The sequence below is a fragment of the Stegostoma tigrinum genome, chromosome 3, assembly GCF_030684315.1.
Source record: "Stegostoma tigrinum isolate sSteTig4 chromosome 3, sSteTig4.hap1, whole genome shotgun sequence".
NCBI lineage: Eukaryota > Metazoa > Chordata > Chondrichthyes > Orectolobiformes > Stegostomatidae > Stegostoma > Stegostoma tigrinum.
The window spans coordinates 130,930,404-130,951,147 of record NC_081356.1 but is presented as its reverse complement, the minus strand read 5'-3'; the positions used below and the strand labels follow the sequence as shown (position 1 = coordinate 130,951,147).

General features: G+C 45.1%; 1 protein-coding gene across 10 annotated transcripts in view; it reads left to right on the top strand.

Moving 5' to 3' along the window:
* The window catches only part of cfap99 (cilia and flagella associated protein 99), a 152,406-nt gene that overhangs the window by 3,224 nt on the left and 128,438 nt on the right, over nucleotides 1-20,744 (top strand). The gene's annotated exons all lie outside the window — the stretch shown is intronic.

Below are 20,744 nucleotides of genomic sequence, written 5' to 3'. Positions count from 1 at the left end.
CACAGAATAAGTTACACTTAATGAAATACCAGGGAATGGCAGAAGAATTAAATGAATACTTTGCACCAGTCTTCACAGATGACACAGATTTAGAGAACACTAACAGCATTCCAAAAATGCTAAATAATCAAGGGACTAAAGTAGTGTCAGAAATAATCACAATAACTGTATCTGGAGAAAAGTAAACATAGGAAGTAGGAGCAGGAACAGGCCATTCAGCCCTTCAAGTCTGCTCTGACATTCAACATGATCATGGCTGATCCTGTAGGTTCTGCCATATTCCTACTTTCTCCTCACACCCTAAATGTTTTTAAAATTTAAAAATGTATCTATCCCTTTCTTTAATACATTCAGAGCTTGGCCTCTACAGCCATCTGTGGTAGGGAATTCCACAGATTCACTACCCTTTGAGTGAAGACATTTCTCCTTATCCTAGCCTTAAATGGTCCAATCTGTATCCGGAGACTGTGAGTTCTGGTTCAAGACTCCCCAACCCAAGAAGATCTTCTTCCTGTATTTAGTTTGTCTAGCCCGATTAGAATTTTATACGTGTCAACCAGATTCTTCCTCATCCTTCTAAACTCTAATTAATACAGGGTCAGTCGAACCAATCTCTCCTCATAGAACAGATGTGCTATCCCTGGTGTCAGCCTTAGTGAACTTCTGTTACTCTCATTCTATGGCACATATATCCTTTCTTAGGTTAGATCAAAAGTGCACACAATGCTCCAGGGTTAAAATAGTACAGCCTTTATTGTCATGTACAATCGAATGAGTGCAGTAAAAAGTTTGTAATGTCACCTTTCATGCCATCTTAGGTGCAGAGGACCTAGGTACAGGTAATTTTAAATGTAGTTACAGAGTTAAAAAAGGTATTGTTTCAGAGTTTAAAAAAATGTAGATTAGCATGGGAACTGTGAAAAAGTCCAGAATGATAAGTACTTAAGTTCAGTCCATGGCGAACCGCCCAGGGCATGAGGCCACACTGCCTCCATGTGCTGGCCTCCATCCAGGACTCACTCCGCTGTCAGTCAGTGAATTGGCCCGTTCACTCACTCTGCTGCTGGACTTGGTCAATTCACTCCGCACTGCTGCAGGAATCAACCCTTTCTCACATTGCCATGGGACTCAGCCCATTCACTCCGGTCTGCCGCAGGAATTGGCCCGCAGTCATTCTGCTCCGGGACTAGGCTCCACTCCTCGACTCCAGTCTCCAGGTAAGGCAAAGAAGGCTGGAGGGGAAGAAAAGAAAAGCTATGAAGAGGAGAAAAGAAGAAAGAAAAGGGAAAGAGACTGCCAAGCAGAGGAGCTCTAACTGGAGCATCCTACTCTATCGCCATCTCGCTATAGGTCTTATGTTTGGCACCCAGGTCCAGTATAACTTCAGTAAGACATCCTGACCGTGGAACTCAACTCGTCTTGCAGTGAATGCCAATATAGTTACTTGCAGTACTTACCTTTTGACTTCAATTAACTTGTGTACAAGGACACCCAGATTCCTTTCAACATCCATACGTCCAGATATAGACCATTTAAATAATACTGCTTTCTGATTTTCCTTACTGTTGGGAGGCAATGGCCTATTGGTATTATTGCTGTTAATTCAGAGACTCAGATAATATTATGGGGACCCAGGTTGAATTCCACCACGGCAGATGGTGCAATAAATATTTGGAATTAAGAATCGAAGGATAGCTATGAATCCATTGTCGATTGTTGGAAAAACCCATCTGGTTCACTAATGTCCTATAGGGAAGGAAACTGCCATACTTACCTGGTCTGAGCTACATGTGACTCCAGACCTGCAGCAATGTGGTTGACTCCCAACTGCCCTCTGGGCAATTAAGGATGGGTAATAAATGCTGCCTGGCCAGTGATGCCCTCATCCCGTGAATGAATAAAGAAAAAAAAGTGTATAACTTCACATTCAACCATGTTGTACTGCATTTGCCATCTGTGTGCCCATTATCTCAACTTTTTTTTTTATTCATTCATGGGACGTGGGTATCACCAGCCAGGCCAGCATTTATTTTTCACCCCTAATTGCCCAGGAAACAGTTAAATGTCAACGAGAGTCATATGCAGGCCAGACCAGGTAAGGATGACAAGGCGTCCTGCCCTCCCTCGACCTGTTCATCTCCAACTGCCGTCACAACATCGATCACCTCAACCGCTCCGCCCATCTCACTCACTCCAACCTCTTCCCCACAGAACATGCAGTCCTCCACTCCAACCCTGACCTCACGATCAAACACGCGGGCTATGGGAGGCACAGTTGTGGTATGGCGCACTGACCTCTACATCGCAGAGGCCACGCACTAACTCTCTGACACCTCTTCCCACCGCCACCTTGATCATGACCCCACCCCTGACCACCAAAACATTTTCTCCCAGACCATCCGTAATCTCATCACCTCAGGTTACCTTCTACCCACAGCCTCCAACCTCATCGTTCCCCAACCCCACACTGCCTTTTTCTATCTCCTTCCCAAAATCTACAAACCCGACTGCCCTGGCCAACCCATTGTCTCTGCCTGCTCCTGCCCCTCCAAACTTATATCCGCTTATCTCGACTCTATTTTCTCCCCCCAGTCCAGGAATGCCCCACCTACATCTGAGACACCAACCACTCCCTCCACCTCCTCCAAACCGTCCGATTCCCTGGCCCCCAACACCTCATCTTCACCATGGACATCCAATCCCTGTATACTTTAATTCATTATGCAGATGGCCTAAAAGCCCTCCACTTCTTCCCGTCCTGCAGGCCCAACCAGTCCCCCTCCACCGACACCCTTATCCGTTTAACTGAGCTTGTCCTTACCCTTAACAACTTCTCCTTCAACTCCTCCCACTTCCTGCAGACTAAGGAAGTGGCTATGGGCCCCTTCCGTGGTACCCGCATGGGTCCAAGCTATGCCTGCCTTTTTGTAGGATACGTGGAACAGTCCCTCTTCTGCAGCTACACTGGCACTATCCCTCATGTCTTCCTCCGCTACATGAATATATCGGTGCCGCCTCGTGCTCCCACGAGGAGCTCAAACAGTCCATTAACTTTACTAACACCTTCCACCCCAACCTCAAATTCACCTGGACCATCTCTGATACCTCTATCTCCTTTCTGGACCTCTCTGTCTCTGACTCTGGTGACCTCCTCAAAACTGATATCTATTTCAAGCCCACCTCCTCTCACCCACCTTCCTGCAAGCATGCAATCCCCTTCTCCCAATTCCTCTGCCTCCGCCTATCTGTTCCCAAGATGAGGCATTCCACTTCCGATCATCCCAGATGTCCTCATATTTCAAGGACTGCAACTTCCCCTCTTTGTGGTTGAAAATGCCCTCGAACGCAACTCTTGCGTTTCCTGCACCTCAGCCCTCGCACCCATCCCTGCAATAAAAACAAAGACAGAATTCCTGGCAACCGCCTGGAAATTGATATCTACTTCAAGCCCACCGACTCCCACAGATACCGAGAATACACCTCCTCCCTCCCACCCACCTTCCTGCAAAAATGCCATCCCCTATACCAATTCCTTCGCCTCCACCGCATCTGCTGCCAGGATGAGACATTCCACTCCCGAACATCCCAGATGTCCCCGTTTTTCAAGGACCCCAACATCCCCCCCTCGACCATGTCTCCCGCATTTCCCGCAACTCACCCCTCACACCCCCTCCTCACAATAACAACCAAAACAGAATTCCCCTCATCTTCACATACAACCCCATCAACCTCCGGATCCAATGCATCATCCTGCGACACCTCCGCCATCTGCAATCCGATCTCACCACCAAAGACATTTTTCCTCCCCACCCTTATCTGCTTTCTGGGGGGGACCACTCTCTCTGTGACTCCCTTGTCCGTTCCACACTGCCCTCCAGCCCCACCACACCCGGCACTTTTCCCTGCAACCACAGGAAGTGCTATACCTCTATACCTCCCCCCTGCGAACTGAGCGGAGGTGTTCTGCAAAGCGGTCTCCAAGCCTCCGCTTGGTTTCCCCAATGTAGAGGAAGCCGCACCGGGTACAATGGATGCAGTATACCACTTTGGCAGATTTACAATCCGACCCCACCACCCAAGACATTTTTCCATCCCCACCCCTGTCTGCTTTCCGGAGAGACCACTCTCTCCGTGACTCCCTTGTTCGCTCCACTCTGCCCTCCAACCCCACCACACCTGGCACCTTCCCCTGCAACCGCAGGAAATGCTACACTTGCCCCCACACCTCCTCCCTCACCCCCATCCCAGGCCCAAAGAAGACTTCCCACATCAAGCAGATGTTCACCTGCACATCTGCTAATGTGGTGTACTGTATCTGCTGTTCCTGTTGTGGCCTCCTCTACAGTGGGGAAACCAAGCGGAGGCCAGGGGACCGCTTTGCAGAACACCTATGCTCAGTTCACACTAAATAACTGCACCTCCAAGTTGCGAGCCATTTCAACTCCCCCTCCCATTCCTCAGACGACATGTCCATCCTGGGCCTCCTGCAGTGCCACAACGATGCTACCCGAAGGTTGCAGGAACAGCATCTCATATTTCGCTTAGGAACCCTGCAGCCCAATGGTATCAATGTGGACTTCACAAGCTTCGAAATCTCGCCTCCCCCTACTGCATCCCAAAGCCAGTCCAGCTCGTTACCGCCTCCCAAACCTGTCCTTCCTCCCACCCATGCCCTCCTCTCACCTCAAGCCCCACCCCCATCTCCTACCTACTAGATTCATCCTACCCCCTTGACCTATCCGCTCCCTAAATCCCCACCTACACTAACCTTTACTGGATCCATCCCTGCCTCTTTGACCTGTCTGTCTCCTCTCCACCTATCTTCTCCTCAATCCATCCTCTACCCACCTCCCCCTCTCTCCCTATTTATTTCAGAACCCCTTTCCCTTCCCCCATTTCTGAAGAAGGATCTCGGCCCAAATGTCAGCTTTCCTGCTCCTCTGATGCTGCTTGGCCTGCTGTGTTCATCCAGGTCTACACCTTGTTATCACAGAATTTCCTTTGTCCTCATGTATCACCCCATTAACCTCTGGATTCAATGCATCATTCTCTGCCACTTCCGCCACATGCAATCTGACCCCACTACAAAGGACATTTTTCCCTCCCCATCCTTATCTTCCTTCCGGAGGGACCGCTCTCTCTGTGACTCCTTTGTCTGCTCCACACTCACCACTATCTCCACCACCGCCGGCACCTTTACTTGCAACCGCAGGAGGTACTACACCTGCCCCTACACCTCCCCCCTCACCTCCATCCCAGGCCCCAAGAAAACCTTCCACATCAAACAGATATTCACTTGCACATCCACTAATGTGGTCTATTGTATCCACTGTTCCTGATGTGGCCTCCTCTCCATCGGGGAAACCAAGCGGAGGCTCGGGACAGCTTTGTAGAGCACTTACGCTAGGTTCATGACAAATGACAACACCTCCCAGTTGCGAACCACTTCAACTCCCCCTCCGACTCCCTGGACAACATGTCCATCCTGGGCCTCCTCTCGTGTCACAACGATGTTACCTGGAAATTGAAGGAACAGCATCTCATATTCCGCCTTGGAAGTCTACCACCCAATGGTCTCAATGTGGACTTTACTAGCTTCAAAATCTCCTGACCCCCGACCTCATCCCAAGACCAGTGCCCCCCTCATCCTCACATCCTTGACCGGTCCATCTTCTCTCCCACCTATCTGCTCCCACTTCACTGACCAAACCCCACCATGACCTACTTGCTATCACCGCACACCGCCCCCTCACCTCTCTATTTATTTCCTTTAGCCTCCATTCCCTCCCCATTTCTGATGAAGGGTCCGGACCCGAAATATCAGCTTTCCTGCTCCTCTGATGCTGCCTGGCCTGCTGTGTTCCTCCAGCTCCAAACTATGTAATCTCAGATTCCAGCATCAGCAGTTCTTACTATCTGTTATTTAAGGATGATAGTTTCCTTTCCTAGAAGATATTTGTGAAACAGATGGATTGTTCCTGATTTTTGGCAATTATTTTCAGATCTTATTTTAAATTGAGTTCAAATTCCACTATCTGACATGGTGGGATTCAAACCTAGGACCGCAGGACATTACCTGGGTCTCTCAGTCAATAGTCACATGATAATACCACTAAGCCATCACCTCTTCTGACTAAATCAGCTTGAAGTCTGCTTGCACCCACTTCACAGTTTATAATTCCATCCAATTTGCTGTCCTTAGAAAAATTGGAAATACCATCTTTGATTCCCTAATCCAGGTCATTCGTATATATTGTGATTAGCTGGGTCCCAAGCACTGATCCTTACAGGATACCAGAAGTCACTGCCTGCCGCTCCAAATAATACCTATTTATTCACACTCTCTGTTTCCTGTCTTTAAACCAATTCTCAATCCATGCCAATATATTACTCTCTATCGTGTATGTTTTAACTTTGCATACTGACCTCTAATTAGGGATCTGTCAAAAACTTCTGAAAAATCACAACCACTGTTTCTCCTTTATCTGTTCTACAAGTTACATCCTTAATTGTTATAATGATTTGTTATAAGATTACAAGGTGTAGAGCTGCATGAACACACCAGGCCAAGCAGCATCAGAGGAACAGGAAAGCTGACATTTCCAGCCCCTAGACCCTTCTTCAGATTTGTTTAGCTTGATTTGACTCTCATAATGCAATGCAGGCTTTGTCCATTCACGTTAATGATTTCCAAATGTTTTGTTAAGGTATCTTTTGTAAATGACTTGATCACATTCACCACTAAAAATGTTAGATTAACTGGTCTGTAATTCTCTGTTTGTCCTCTCCCTCCCCTTCTAAATGGTGGAGTTATATTTGTGATCCTGCTCTAGACCCTATAGAATTTTGAAAGATGACAATTAGTGCATTGAATATGTCCAGGGTCATTTCTTTTACTACTTTGAAATGTAGATTATCCTTTGATTTGTCTGACTTAAATCTCATTACTTTCCCAGGCACCATTTTCTTACTAATACTGATTTCCTTCAATTCCACTCTTTTACTAGACCCTTGGTCTCTAATATTCTGAGAGGTTATTTGTGTCCTCTTTTGTGAAGACAGAGCCGAAGTATGTGCTTAATTCTTGCACAATGTTTTCCACCATGATAGCTATCCCAGCTACTGACCTGTATATGATCTACATTTGCCTTTACTAATCTTTTCTCTTCACATATTTCCAGATTCCACCCTCACATGACTATCTGTGAGGAGATTGCCCATTCTCCCCATGTCTGTGTGGAGGTGCTGCAGTTTCCTCCCATGATCCAAAGATGTGCAGGTTAGGTGGATTGGACATGCTAAATTGCCCATAGTGACCAGGGATGTGCAGGCTAGGTGGATTAGCCATGAGAAATGCAGGGATAAGGGAGTGTTTTTGGTGGGATGCTCTCGGTGAGGACTTGATGGACCAGATGGCCTGTTTCCAACAGTAGGCATTCTATGATTCTATGATATTTATAAAAGCTTTTGCAATCCGTTTCTGTGTTCCCTGCACACTCTCGCAATCTTTTTTCCCCCATTTGTTAAAAATGTTTGACTTTTTTTGTTGAATTTGAAAATGCTCCCAATCCTTAACACAGAGGGATCTGGGAATCCTTGTGTGTGAATCATAAAAGCTAGCACCAAGCTCAGCAGATTATGAGGCAGGTAGTTCTAACAGAGTATATAAAAAGGGATGTTTTGCTAGAACTATACAAGGCACTAGTCAGACCACAGCTGGAATACTGTGAACTGTTTGGGCCCCTTATCTAAGAAAGATATACTGCCATTAGAGGCAGTCCCAAGAAGGTTTACAAGATTGATTCCAGGTATGGAGGGATTTTCTTATGAGGAAAAAATGAGTGAGTTGGGTTGGTAATCATTGAAGTGTCGAAGAATTAGAAGAGACCTCATTGAAATATAAAAAAAAATTAGGGTATTTGACAGAGTAGATGATGAAAGGTGATTTCTACGTATGGGGAAGTCCAGCACTAGAGGGTAAATCTATGTCAACCTCAGAGCAAAGGTCCCCAATTTAAGACAGATATGAAGAGAATTTTTTTTCTCTCAGAGTCTCTCTGAATTATTTTCCACAGAGAAACTGTCACGGCTGGGTCAGCTTCAAAATCTCCCCTCCCCCCACTGCATCCCAAAACCAGCCCTGCTCATCCCCGCTTGCCTAACCTGTTCTTCCTCCCACCTATCCCCTCCTCCCACCTCAAGCCGCACCTCCATTTCTTACCTACTAACCTCATCCTGCCCCCTTGACCTGTCTGTCCTCCCTGGACTGACCTATCCCCTCCCTACCTCCCCACCCATACTCTGCTCTCCACCTATCTTCTCTATCCATCTTCAGTCCACCTCCTCATCTCTCCCTATTTATTTCAGAATCCTCTCCCCATCCCTCTTTTCTGATGAAGAGTCTAGGCCTGAAACGTCAGCTTTTGAGCCCCTAAGATGCTGCTTGGCCTGCTGTGTTCATCCAGCTCCACACCTTGTTATCTACAGCTGGGTCATCAAGCGTATTTAAGACAGAGACACACAGAATAATCATCAGTCAGGGAATCCAGGGTTATGAGGAAAGGGCAGGAAAGTGAGTTGAGGAATATCAAATTAACCATGATCTCAATGGCAGAGCAAGCTTGATGGTCCAAATGATCTACTTTTGCTCCTACACGTTATGGTCTTAAAACATCTGGGTATATAAAATGTGCTCTTTCAGATATCAACTAATAGTTTAGGCAAAGTCACAATTACATTCAGATGGTACAATACAGCGCAGAACAGGCCCTTTGGCCCTCGATGTTGCTTGTATAGGTATAAACAAAGATGAGAATTACTTTAAGATAACGAAATGTGAGGCTGGATGAACACAGCAGGCCCAGCAGCATCTCAGGAGCACAAAAGCTGACGTTTCGGGCCTAGACCCTTCATCAGAGAGGGGGATGGGGTGAGCGTTCTGGAATAAATAGGGAGAGAGGGGGAGGCGGACCGAAGATGGAGAGAAAAGAAGATAGGTGGAGAGGAGAGTATAGGTGGGGAGGTAGGGAGGGGATAGGTCAGTCCAGGGAATACGGACAGGTCAAGGAGGTGGGATGAGGTTAGTAGGTAGGAGATGGAGGTGCGGCTTGGGGTGGGAGGAAGGGATGGGTGAGAGGAAGAACAGGTTAGGGAGGCAGAGACAGGTTGGACTGGTTTTGGGATGCAGTGGGTGGGGGGGGGGAAGAGCTGGGCTGGATGTGTGGTGCAGTAGGGGGAGGGGACGAACTGGGCTGGTTTTGGGATGATATCAATGTGGACTTCACCAGCTTCAAAATCTCCCCTTTCCCCACCGCATCCCTAAACCAGCCCAGTTCGTCCTCTCCCGCCACTGCACCACACAACCAGCCCAGCTCTTCCCCCCCACCCACTGCATCCCAAAACCAGTCCAACCTGTCTCTGCCTCCCTAAGAGAGATAATGGGAACTGCAGATGCTGGAGAATTCCAAGATAATAAAATGTGAGGCTGGATGAACACAGCAGGCCAAGCAGCATCTCAGGAGCACAAAAGCTGACGTTTCGGGCCTAGACCCTTCATCAGATGAAGGGTCTAGGCCCGAAACGTCAGCTTTTGTGCTCCTGAGATGCTGCTTGGCCTGCTGTGTTCATCCAGCCTCACATTTTATTATCTCTGCCTCCCTAATCTGTTCTTCCTCTCACCCATCCCTTCCTCCCACCCCAAGCCACACCTCCATCTCCTACCTACTAACCTCATCCCACCTCCTTGACCTGTCCGTATTCCCTGGACTGACCTATCCCCTCCCTACCTCCCCACCTATACTCTCCTCTCCACCTATCTTCTTTTCTCTCCATCTTCGGTCCGCCTCCCCCTCTCTCCCTATTTATTCCAGAACCCTCACCCCATTCCCCTCTCTGATGAAGGGTCTAGGCCCGAAACGTCAGCTTTTGTGCTCCTGAGATGCTGCTGGGCCTGCTGTGTTCATCCAGCCTCACATTTCGTTATCTTGGATTCTCCAGCATCTGCAGTTCCCATTATCAATGAGAATTACTTTATGCTTGTTTCAGAATTTTAAATTTCAGTCAAATTCTTTCAATAAATTTTATAGCAGGTGTTTATGTTTAAAACCAGCTCTTGTCTCATGTTGCTACATCCGATAACATCAACATATCCTTTCTCCATTATTCAGCTTCCCAGAATCAATGCATCAATGCAAATAGCCCTCAACCTCGCCAGCTCATTAAATTAGATTAGATTAGATTTTATTGTCACATATACTCAAGTACAGGGATACAGAAGTACAGTGAAAAGTGTACAACATCGCCATTCCCAGCACCATCTTAGGTACAAACATACCTAAGAACAAAATCCTAGATGCCCAGCAGAAAAGTAAAGGAACAAAGTTAAAAGTCAAGCATTACAGTCCTTCTTGTACCCCACATTCTCATCACTCTCTGAGTGAAGAAGTTTTTCCTGAATTTCCTGCTGAAGTTATTAGTGATTGTCTGAAATTAATGACTTTTAATTTTAGACACGTCCACAAGTGGAAAGATGTTCTCCCTGTCTATCCTACTCAACTCTTTCATATTATGACAGACCTTTTCTTTTCCCAGAGAACAGAGCTCCAACTTATCTTCCCCACTTTGATAGTTGTAGCTAGTTCCAGCATTAACCGTGCCAATATTTCTCCAGAGCATCTACATCCTACTTAGAGTATTGTGCATGTTTCCATAATATGTGTGTTCTAACCAGTTTCTATACAAGTACAAGATAACAAAGTGTGGAGCTGGATGAACACAGCAGGTCAAGCAGCATCTTAGGAGCACAAAAGCTGACGTTTCGGGCCTAGTCCCTTGGTCTAGGCCCAAAACGTCAGCTTTTGTGCTCCTAAGATGCTGTTTGGCCTGCTGTGTTCATCCAGCTCCTCTCATTGTTATCTCGGATTCTCCAGCGTCTGCAGTTCCCATTATCTCTATACAAGTACAATTTTACTTTAACTTATCCTATACAGGATGATGTAGTTTGGTACATTTGCTTAATTCTATTTTTGGATTAATATAAAATTAGATGTTTACATGTTTTGAATAATGTGAGTTATATATTCTGAGAAGAATTATTTTGAGAGGTAGCCCAACTAAATGTCATAGAACAGCAAAAGAATGTTTTTTTCCCCAACATTTAGCAATGATTAGATCAATGTGCTTTAATATTATATAGTGAAAGCAAAATAATTAAAATTCAGGAAATCTGATATCAAAACAGAAAATGCTGGAAATACTCAGCAACTACTCTGTAGTTAGAAATTAGAATTAGAAAATAGCAGCAGAGGATTCAAATAGTGCAAGTTTAAAGGTCATCATTCAGATATGCAATAGACGATGTTTGGGTTAAAATGACTGCAGCACATTCTTTATTTCTTAGGAACAGTGAAATTGAAAAGGGACCACTTTGTTTATTTGGTGCAGGACTGACAATATCTTCTCTGGGTACCCTATTAGAAATTTTAAAAGTGCATAACTTAAAGTAATTATCAAATTTGTCGACCACTTGGATTTGAAGGTAATAACATATCCATTTTTATCTGGTTGTTGACAGTGGTGAAGGTGAATGCATGAAACATTTCTCAGGTGCATCCACTAGTGATTGAACAGCTGCTATTCTCTATGTGGAATGGCCTGGTTTGAGTCAGTTATTGCACCTGCTCTGTGGTTTGCTGTTTTCTCAATTTCTGCTTCAGTTGAGGAGGTGTTTTCTTTTCTGCTTCAAAGTGCAGGAAAACTAGCAGATATGACAGTGCCTCTGCCTCTAAGTCATCAATGCAGAAATTGAAACTGTTCAGCCAAAAATAAAATACTCGTGTTTTCCAATTATTGCATTCGACCAACTTTGTCTCATTTCTGTGGAGGGAATGCAGAAAATATTTATAAAAATATTTCTCAAGAGTGAGAAACTTCAATCAAATAGCTTGTTGAAACTGGGACTGTTTCCCTTGGAGGGAAGAAGATTTGGAAGAGATGTGAGCATGAGAAATAGGAACAGCAGTTTATACATGTTGTCAATCCTGCTGCACTTTTCACTACGACATGGCTGATCTTGGACTTCAGCTCTAACTACCTGCCCACTCCCCATATCCCTTGATTCTCTGAGAAACTAGAAGTCTCAACCTTAAATATAGTTAATCATGGCACAACCCACTGGAGAAGAGAATTTCAAGGATTTACAACCTTTTGAGTGAAAATAATTCTCATATTTGTCCTAATTGAGTGGTCCTTAATTTTTTTTATTCAATCACGGGATGTGGGTGTGACGATTCCAGTTGAGTTACAGGTCAAAGGTTACCCTAAGGATATCGATAGTGGGGGATTCAGTGATGGCAATGCCGTTGAATATCAATGGGGAGTGATTAGGTTGTCTCTTATTAGAAATGGTCATTGCCTGACATTTGTGTGGCACGAATGTGATTGTCACTTTGCAACCCAAGCCTAGACATTGTCCAGGTATTGAACAGGGATTGTTTCAGTATCTAAGGAATCACAAATGATACTGAACATTGTCCAATCATTGGCAAATATCCCTACTTCTGACCTTATGATGGTAGGAGGGTCATTGATAAAGATGGTTGAGCTTAGATCACTATCCTGAAGAACTTCTGCAGAGATGCCCTGGAGCTGAGTTGACTGACTTCCAACAACCACAACCATCCTCCTATGTACCAGGTATGACTCCAGCCAGCAGAGAGTTTTCCCCCGTGATTCCCATTGACCCCAATTTTTCTGGAGAAGCTTAATGCTACACTCAGTCAAAAGCAAATTTGAAGTCAAGGGCTGTCAAACTGACCTGCCCTCTGGAGTTTAGCTCTTTTGTTTATGCTTGAATCAAGGCTATAATGAGATCAGGAGCTGAATGGTTCTGGTTGAATCCACACTGGGCGTCAGTGAGCAGATTGTTGCTGAGCAGGTGCTGCTTGATAGTAACGTTGACTACATCTTTCATCACTTTCCTCATGATCAAGAGTAGAACAAGGGGATGGTATTGACTGACTTGGATTTGTGCTGCTTTTTATGTACAGGACATACCTGGACAACTTTCCATATTGTCCTGTAGATGCCAGTGTTCCAGTATGTGAGTAGTAGAGTAGTCATACCAGTAAGGCTGTATATTGTGTGGTATCTTAAAACTGTCCCCTTGTTTTTAATTCCACAGCCCCAACGCTGGCAATCCCCTACATAGTCTTGAACATTTCAATTGGATCACCTCTCATACTTCTAAATCCAGAGAATATAGATGAAATTTACTCTACTTGTCACCAAAGGACAACTCTCTTACTCTAGGAGCCAATGCTCATGGTGCTGCCTCCAAAAAAACTATAACTTTCCTTAAGTGTGGAGACCAAAATTGCATATAGTGTTCCAGGTGTGGCCTTGACAATGCTAGAAGTACAATTACCGCAATACTTTTGACCTCTCATCCTCATTATTCTTTGACTCCAACCCCCTTGTAATTAGGACAAATATGCCAATTACTTTCTTAATTCCTTGCAGTATCTGCATGCTGACTTTCTGAGATCATTGTATGGGTTAAATCAGTTTTCTTTGAACATCAGCCTTTATAACTTACACAACTGTTTACAAAAACATTCTGCATGTCTATTCTTACAGCTAAAATGAATAACCTCACACTTGCCCCATTCTGCACCATCTGCCAACTTATTGCCGACTCACTTCACCTGCTTATATCTCTTTGCAGCTTTTTGATGTCCTCCTCACAATATTCATTTCAAGTTAGCTTTGAATGACCTTAGTGTGATCTAGCTATCCCTTTGTCTAAGTCTTTAATATAGGTTGTAAATAGTTGAGACAGCAGCATTGATTTTTGCAACATTCCACTTGTCACAGTCTACCAGCATAAAAATGCCTTATTTATCCCTACTTTCTGCTCTCTGTCCATAAACATACGACTGTACAAACAAGGAGAACAAGTAAAATTCAGTGCTTTGGGCCTGCTTAGCCATTCAATGAGATCAAGGCTGATTTGATTGTGACCTCTCATCCTCATTCTCATTTAGGCTTGATAAACCTTAACCTTCTTGCTTGACAAGAACCAAGACACCTGAGGAAATTAATTAATTAATTATTATTCAACTGAATTTACCTCTTACTTTTCTAAATTCCATTGGATATAGGCCTAGCCTATCTACCCTTTCTTCATAAGACCATAGATATAGGAGCAGAATTAGGCCATTCTGCCCAGCGAGTCTGCTCTGCCATCCAAACATGACTGATATGTTTCTCCTGCCTTCTCACTGTAACTTTTGATCCCTTCACTAATCAAAAACCTATCTATCTCTGTCTTAAATACACTCAAAGAATTCGCCTCCACAGCTTTCTGTGGCAATGAGTTCAATCCTCTATCTATCTTAACATGACACACAACTTATGAATCCTTAGATAATAAAATGTGAGGCGGGATGAACACAGCAGGCCAAGCAGCATCTCAGGAGCACAAAAGCTGACGTTTCGGGCCTAGACCCTTCATCAGAGAGGGAGATGGGTGAGAGGGAACTGGAATAAATAGGGAGAGAGGGGGAGGCGGACCGAAGATGGAGAGAAAAGAAGATAGGTGGAGAGAATTTAGGTGGGGAGGTAGGGAGGGGATAGGTCAGCCCAGGGAAGATGGACAGGTCAAGGAGGTGGGATGAGGTTAGTAGGTAGTTGGGGGTGCGGCTTGGGGTGGGAGGAAGGGATGGGTGAGAGGAAGAACAGGTTAGGGAGGCAGAGACAGGTTGGACTGGTTTTGGGATGCAGTGGGTGGGGGGGAAGAGCTGGGCTGGTTGTGTGGTGCAGTGGGGGGAGGGGACGAACTGGGCTGGTTTAGGGATGCAGTAGGGGAAGGGGAGATTTTGAAACTGGTGAAGTCCACATTGATACCATTAGGCTGCAGGGTTCCCAGGCAGAATATGAGTTGCTGTTCCTGCAGCCTTCGGGTGGCATCATTGTGGCAGTGCAGGAGGCCCATGATGGACATGTCATCTAGAGAATGGGAGGGGGAGTGGAAATGGTTTGCGACTGGGAGGTGCAGTTGTTTGTTGCGAACTGAGCGGAGGTGTTCTGCAAAGCGGTCTCCAAGCCTCCGCTTGGTTTCCCCAATGTAGAGGAAGCCGCACCGGGCACAATGGATGCAGTATACCACATTGGCAGATGTGCATGGCGACCCCACCACCCAAGACATTTTTCCATCCCCACCCCTATCTGCTTTCCGGAGAGACCACTCTCTCCGTGACTCCCTTGTTCGCTCCACTCTGCCCTCCAACCCCACCACACCCGGCACCTTCCCCTGCAACCGCAGGAAATGCTACACTTGCCCCCACACCTCCTCCCTCACCCCCATCCCAGGCCCCAAGATGACATTCCACATTAAGCAGAGGTTCACCTGCACATCTGCCAATGTGGTATACTGCATCCATTGTACCCGGTGCGGCTTCCTCTACATTGGGGAAACCAAGCGGAGGCTTGGAGACCACTTTGCAGAACACCTCCGCTCAGTTCGCAACAAACAACTGCACCTCCCAGTCGCAAACCATTTCCACTCCCCCTCCCATTCTCTAGATGACATGTCCATCATGGGCCTCCTGCACTGCCACAATGATGCCACCCGAAGGTTGCAGGAACAGCAACTCATATTCCGCCTGGGAACCCTGCAGCCTAATGGTATCAATGTGGACTTCACCAGTTTCAAAATCTCCCCTTCCCCTACTGCATCTCTAAACCAGCCCAGTTCGTCCCCTCCCCCCACTGCACCACACAACCAGCCCAGCTCTTCCCCCCCACCCACTGCATCCCAAAACCAGTCCAACCTGTCTCTGCCTCCCTAACCGGCTCTTCCTCTCACCCATCCCTTCCTCCCACCCCAAGCCGCACCCCCATCTACCTACTAACCTCATCCCACCTCCTTGACCTGTCCGTCTTCCCTGGACTGACCTATCCCCTCCCTACCTCCACACCTAAACTCTCTCCACCTATCTTCTTTACTCTGCATCTTCTGTCCGCCTCCCCCTCTCTCCCTATTTATTCCAGTTCCCTCTCCCCATCCCCCTCTCTGATGAAGGGTCTAGTCCCGAAACGACAGCTTTTGTGCTCCTGAGATGCTGCTTGGCCTGCTGTGTTCATCCAGCCTCACATTTTATTAACTTGGAATTCTCCAGCATCTGCAGTTCCCATTATCTCTGATATTATTTATGAATCCTTAGCTTGTGTGCTGATATTTTGTGTGGTGAATGAGTTTTGGAAATTGAGATATAGCACAATTGTTGCCCCATTCTCTACCCAGCTAGGTACATCTTCAAAAAACTCGAAAAAGTTTGGCAAACGATTTCCTTTTGTAAAGTCATGTTGACTTGTTTTTAAACATGTGATGTTTTTTATTAGCTTAATGTTTCTTTATTAGTAGATTCCAGAACTTTCCAGGCTGACTGTCCTGCCGTTGCATGTGTTTTCTCTCCCTCCTTTCTCTAACAGTGGTGATGTATTTCTTGACTTCCAATCTGGTGGCATTATTCCAGAATCTAAGGAATTTTGAGAAATCATAGCCAGCGCATCGACTATATCAACAGCTCTCTCTTTTAGAACCCAAGTGAAGACCATCACATGCCAAGTATTTGTCTAATTTTAGCCCCTTGACATTCTCCAGTACTTCTCCACTGCTGATATTAATTGCCTTAATTACCTTTCTTTTATTAGCTCCGAAGTTACCCTCTATTTCTGGTATATAACTTGTAACTCTGAGCTGTGAAGACAGACACAAAACATTTGTTCTATGTCTCAGCATTTTTTCATTCCCCTAAAGAATTTCTCCTGTCTGTGTCTGTAATAGATGTTTCAAAACCGCAAAGTGTCTGGACAAAGTAAGATAGAAAGAAATTGCTCCCATTGGCAGAATGTTTAACGATATGATAATGATATAAGATGATTTGCGAAAGAATCAGAGGAGACCGAGTCATAGATTTTTAACAGCATGGATAGAGGCCCTTTGGCTCATGGTGTCTGTGACAATCATCAAGCATCTATGCACTTTAAATCAAATTTTCTGCCACTCGTCTGTTAGCCTTGTATGCAATGGTGTTTTGAGTGATCATATGAATACTTATTGAATGTTGTAATTGTTTACACTTCTACCAGGTAATGATGTTCAAGAAACCCACCACACTGATTGAGAAAAACCTCTTCTTGAAATCCCTGCTAAACTTGCTGCCCTTTTACCTTCTATCTATTAAATCCCGATTATTGTTCCCTCTTGTTAAGGGAAGAGTTTTTTCCTATTTCCCCGATCTATGCGTCTCATGATTTTGTGCACCTCAGTCAGAAACCCCTCAACCTTCTCTATTCTGTGGAAAACAGCTCCAGTCTATCCAGGATCTCTGAATCGCTTCAGGCCAGACAACATTCTGGTGAGTCTCCTCTGAACCTGCTCTCGACATTCATCATGTAGTGTGGCGATACAGCATGGCTTAACTCACATTATACAGTTTCATCATAACATTTCTGCTCCTGTACGAAAGACCATCAGAACTAGAACCAAGAGTCACCACTCCTGCCTGCCCTGCCATTCAGCACAATCAAGGCTGATCTCATCTTGACCTCAACTCCCCCTTTCAACCCACCATTAATTAAAAATCTATTTGTCTCTCCCTTAAATTTACTCTATGTCCTAGCATCCATTGTGGATGGGGTGATGAATTCCACAGAATCTTGACCTTTTGAGTGACATAGTTTTTAAATCTGTGACCCCTCATCCGAAAACTGTGACCTCTCGTTCTGCATTCTGCTACAATGTATTGTATCCAATGCCTCCACTAATAAAAGGTATGTATCCCATATGTCTACTTCCTGTTGCTTTCAGTGATCTGTGGATGTATACATCAAGCGAGAGTGGAAATAGCTAGGGCCTTAACAGATATCTTTGCAGCATCCTTGAACACAGGTGAGGTCCTGGAGAACTGGAGAATTGCTAATATTGTCCCCTTGTTAAGGAGGTTAGCAAGGATAATCCAGGTAATTATAGACCCATGAGCCTGACATCAGTGGTGGGAAAGCTGCTGGAAAAGATACTGAGGGATAGGATCTATTTACATTTGGAAGAAAATGGGCTTATTAGTGATAGGCAGCATGGTTTTTTGCAGGGAAGATCCTGTCTTACCAACTTGAAAGAATTCTTTGAGGAAGTTACAAAGTTGATAGATGAGGGAAGGGTGGTAGATATCATATACATGGACCTCAGTAAGCCATTTGATAAGGTTCCCCATTGTAGGCTGATGGAGAAAGTGAAGTCACGTGGGGTCCAGGGTGTGCTAGCTAGATGAATAGAGAACTGGCTGGGCAATAGGAGACAGAGAGTTGTAGTGGACGGGAGTTTCTCAAAATGGATAACTGTGACCAGTGGTGTTCCACAGGGATCTATGTTGGGACCACTATTGTTTGTGACATATATAAATGACCTGGCAGACGGTATAGTTGGTTGGATTAGCAAGTTTGCCGATGACACTAAGATTGGTGGAATAGCAGATAGTGAAGGGGAGTGTCGGAGAATGTAGCAGAATATAGATAGATTGGAGAGTTGGGCGGAGAAATGGCAGATGGAGTTCAATCCAGGCAAATGCGGATGATACATTTTGGAAGATCCAATTCAAGAGCGAACTATACGGTAAATGGAAAAGCCCTGGGGAAAATTGATGCACAGAGAGATCTGGGATCAAATCCATTGTACCCTGAGGATGGCAACACAGGTCGATAGAGTGGTCAAGAAGGCATACGGCATGCTTTCATTCATCAAATGGGGTATTGAGTACAATAGTTGGCAGGTCATGTTACAGTTGTATCGGACTTTGGTTCAATCACATTTGTAATACTGCATACAGTTCTGGTCGCCACATTACCAAAAGAATGTGGATAATTTGGAGAGGGTGCAGAGGAGGATTATTTACGTTAGAAAGACGGAGGTTGAGGGGGTACCTGATTGAGGTCTACAAAATCATGAGAGGTATAGACAGGGTGGATAGCAAGAAGCTTTTACCCGGAGTGGGGGACTCAATTACTAGGTGTCACAATTTCAAGGTAAGAGGGGAAAAGTTTAAGGGAGATATTCATGGAAAGTTCTTTACACAGAGCATGATGGGTGCCTGGAACGCGTTGCCAGCGGCGATGGTAGAGGCAGGCATGATAGCATCATTTAAAATGTATCTAGACAGATACATGAATGGGCGGGGAGCAAAGAGATACAGATCCTTGGAAAATAGGCGACAAGTTTAGATAGAGGATCTGGACCAGTGCAGGCTTGGAGGGCTAAAGGGCCTGTTCCTGTGCTGTATTTTTCTTTGTTTTTTGTTCTTTGTTCCTCAGATTTTTTGTATTTCCTCTGGTCCTACCACTTATTGTGTACCCACTTGCCTTGTTACTCTTGAAAAACTTCCTGTTTGGCATTGCCTTACTCATCTAACCAGGCTATCTATGTTCTTTGTAGTCTGTGCATTCCTCTTTGCTATTTACTTACAATCAATTTTCATGTCACCTGCAAACTCACCGAAGAAACCTACATTTACGTCTAAATCATTCATGTACACCAAAAACAGCAAGAGACACTGCACCAAATCCTGTGGCACACCACTGGACAACAGGCTACTTGTCACAAAAACAACTTCTGACAATCACCCTTTGCATCCTTCCACTAAGCCAATTTTGAATCTATTTGCTCAATTGCCATTGATGACATGGGCTCTTACTTTCTTGACCAGTCTCCTATGTGCAACATATCAAAAGCCAAAGACATGTCAAAACCTATGAAGTTGACATCCCCTGCATGACCATCATCCATGCACCTGATCACCTCAGAGAAAACGCAATTAAATCTATGAGACATGATCTGCCCATGACAAAGCCTGACTACCTTTGATTAATTCATGCCTGTTCATTCTTTCCTACCGAGCTATCTAAATTTGTGTTGCAGGACCTCACCCCTCTTTTCGCATTGGTCATTAATACCCGTGCAAACTATAATTTCTAAATGTCTTCCTCCCCCCTTCAGAATGCCCTGGAGCCATTCTGGAACATCCTTGACCCGCACCCCAAGGAGGGCACACACCATCCTATAATCATACTTACAGCTGCATAGGGGCCAGTCTATATCCCTCACTATTAGGTTTGCTACCACTAAACCTTTTGTTCTCTTTCTGCACTCCTGTTGTGCTAGTGGCCTTTAACTGCACTACTCAGAGGAGCTGTCTCTCTCACAGTCTTCCAACTCAAAAATGTCGTTATAGAGTGGGATTCACTTTGGGGCTTTCCTGACTACCTCCCTGCATCCGTGCTTCTGACTGACGGTCACCCTTTTCTACCCTCACCATACAGCCTCAAGCTGCGAGGAGACTATATCTGAAGATATGCTAGCCATATAACTCGCACCATCACAGATTCAGTGCTCCACCTCCAGCCGATGTTCAAACTCCAAGTCTCCCTCAAACTGGTCAAGCCTGCTGATTGGAACACACAGGACTGAGCTTTCCTTCCAAACCTTTGGTTAAAACTGCCTTACCCTCATTTTAAGCTGAGTAGAAAACTAATTAGGTTTCCTTTTAAAAAGAAGAAACTAGAACTCTGAATTCTCTTTAATGCTGTTTTAAAGTGGACAGAAACAATTTACTGACTACCTACCAAGCAGCTCATTGTTTTGCACTGGTGTCACTTTCAGCAGCCTTTTTGATTTCTGGTGGGGTTCCAGT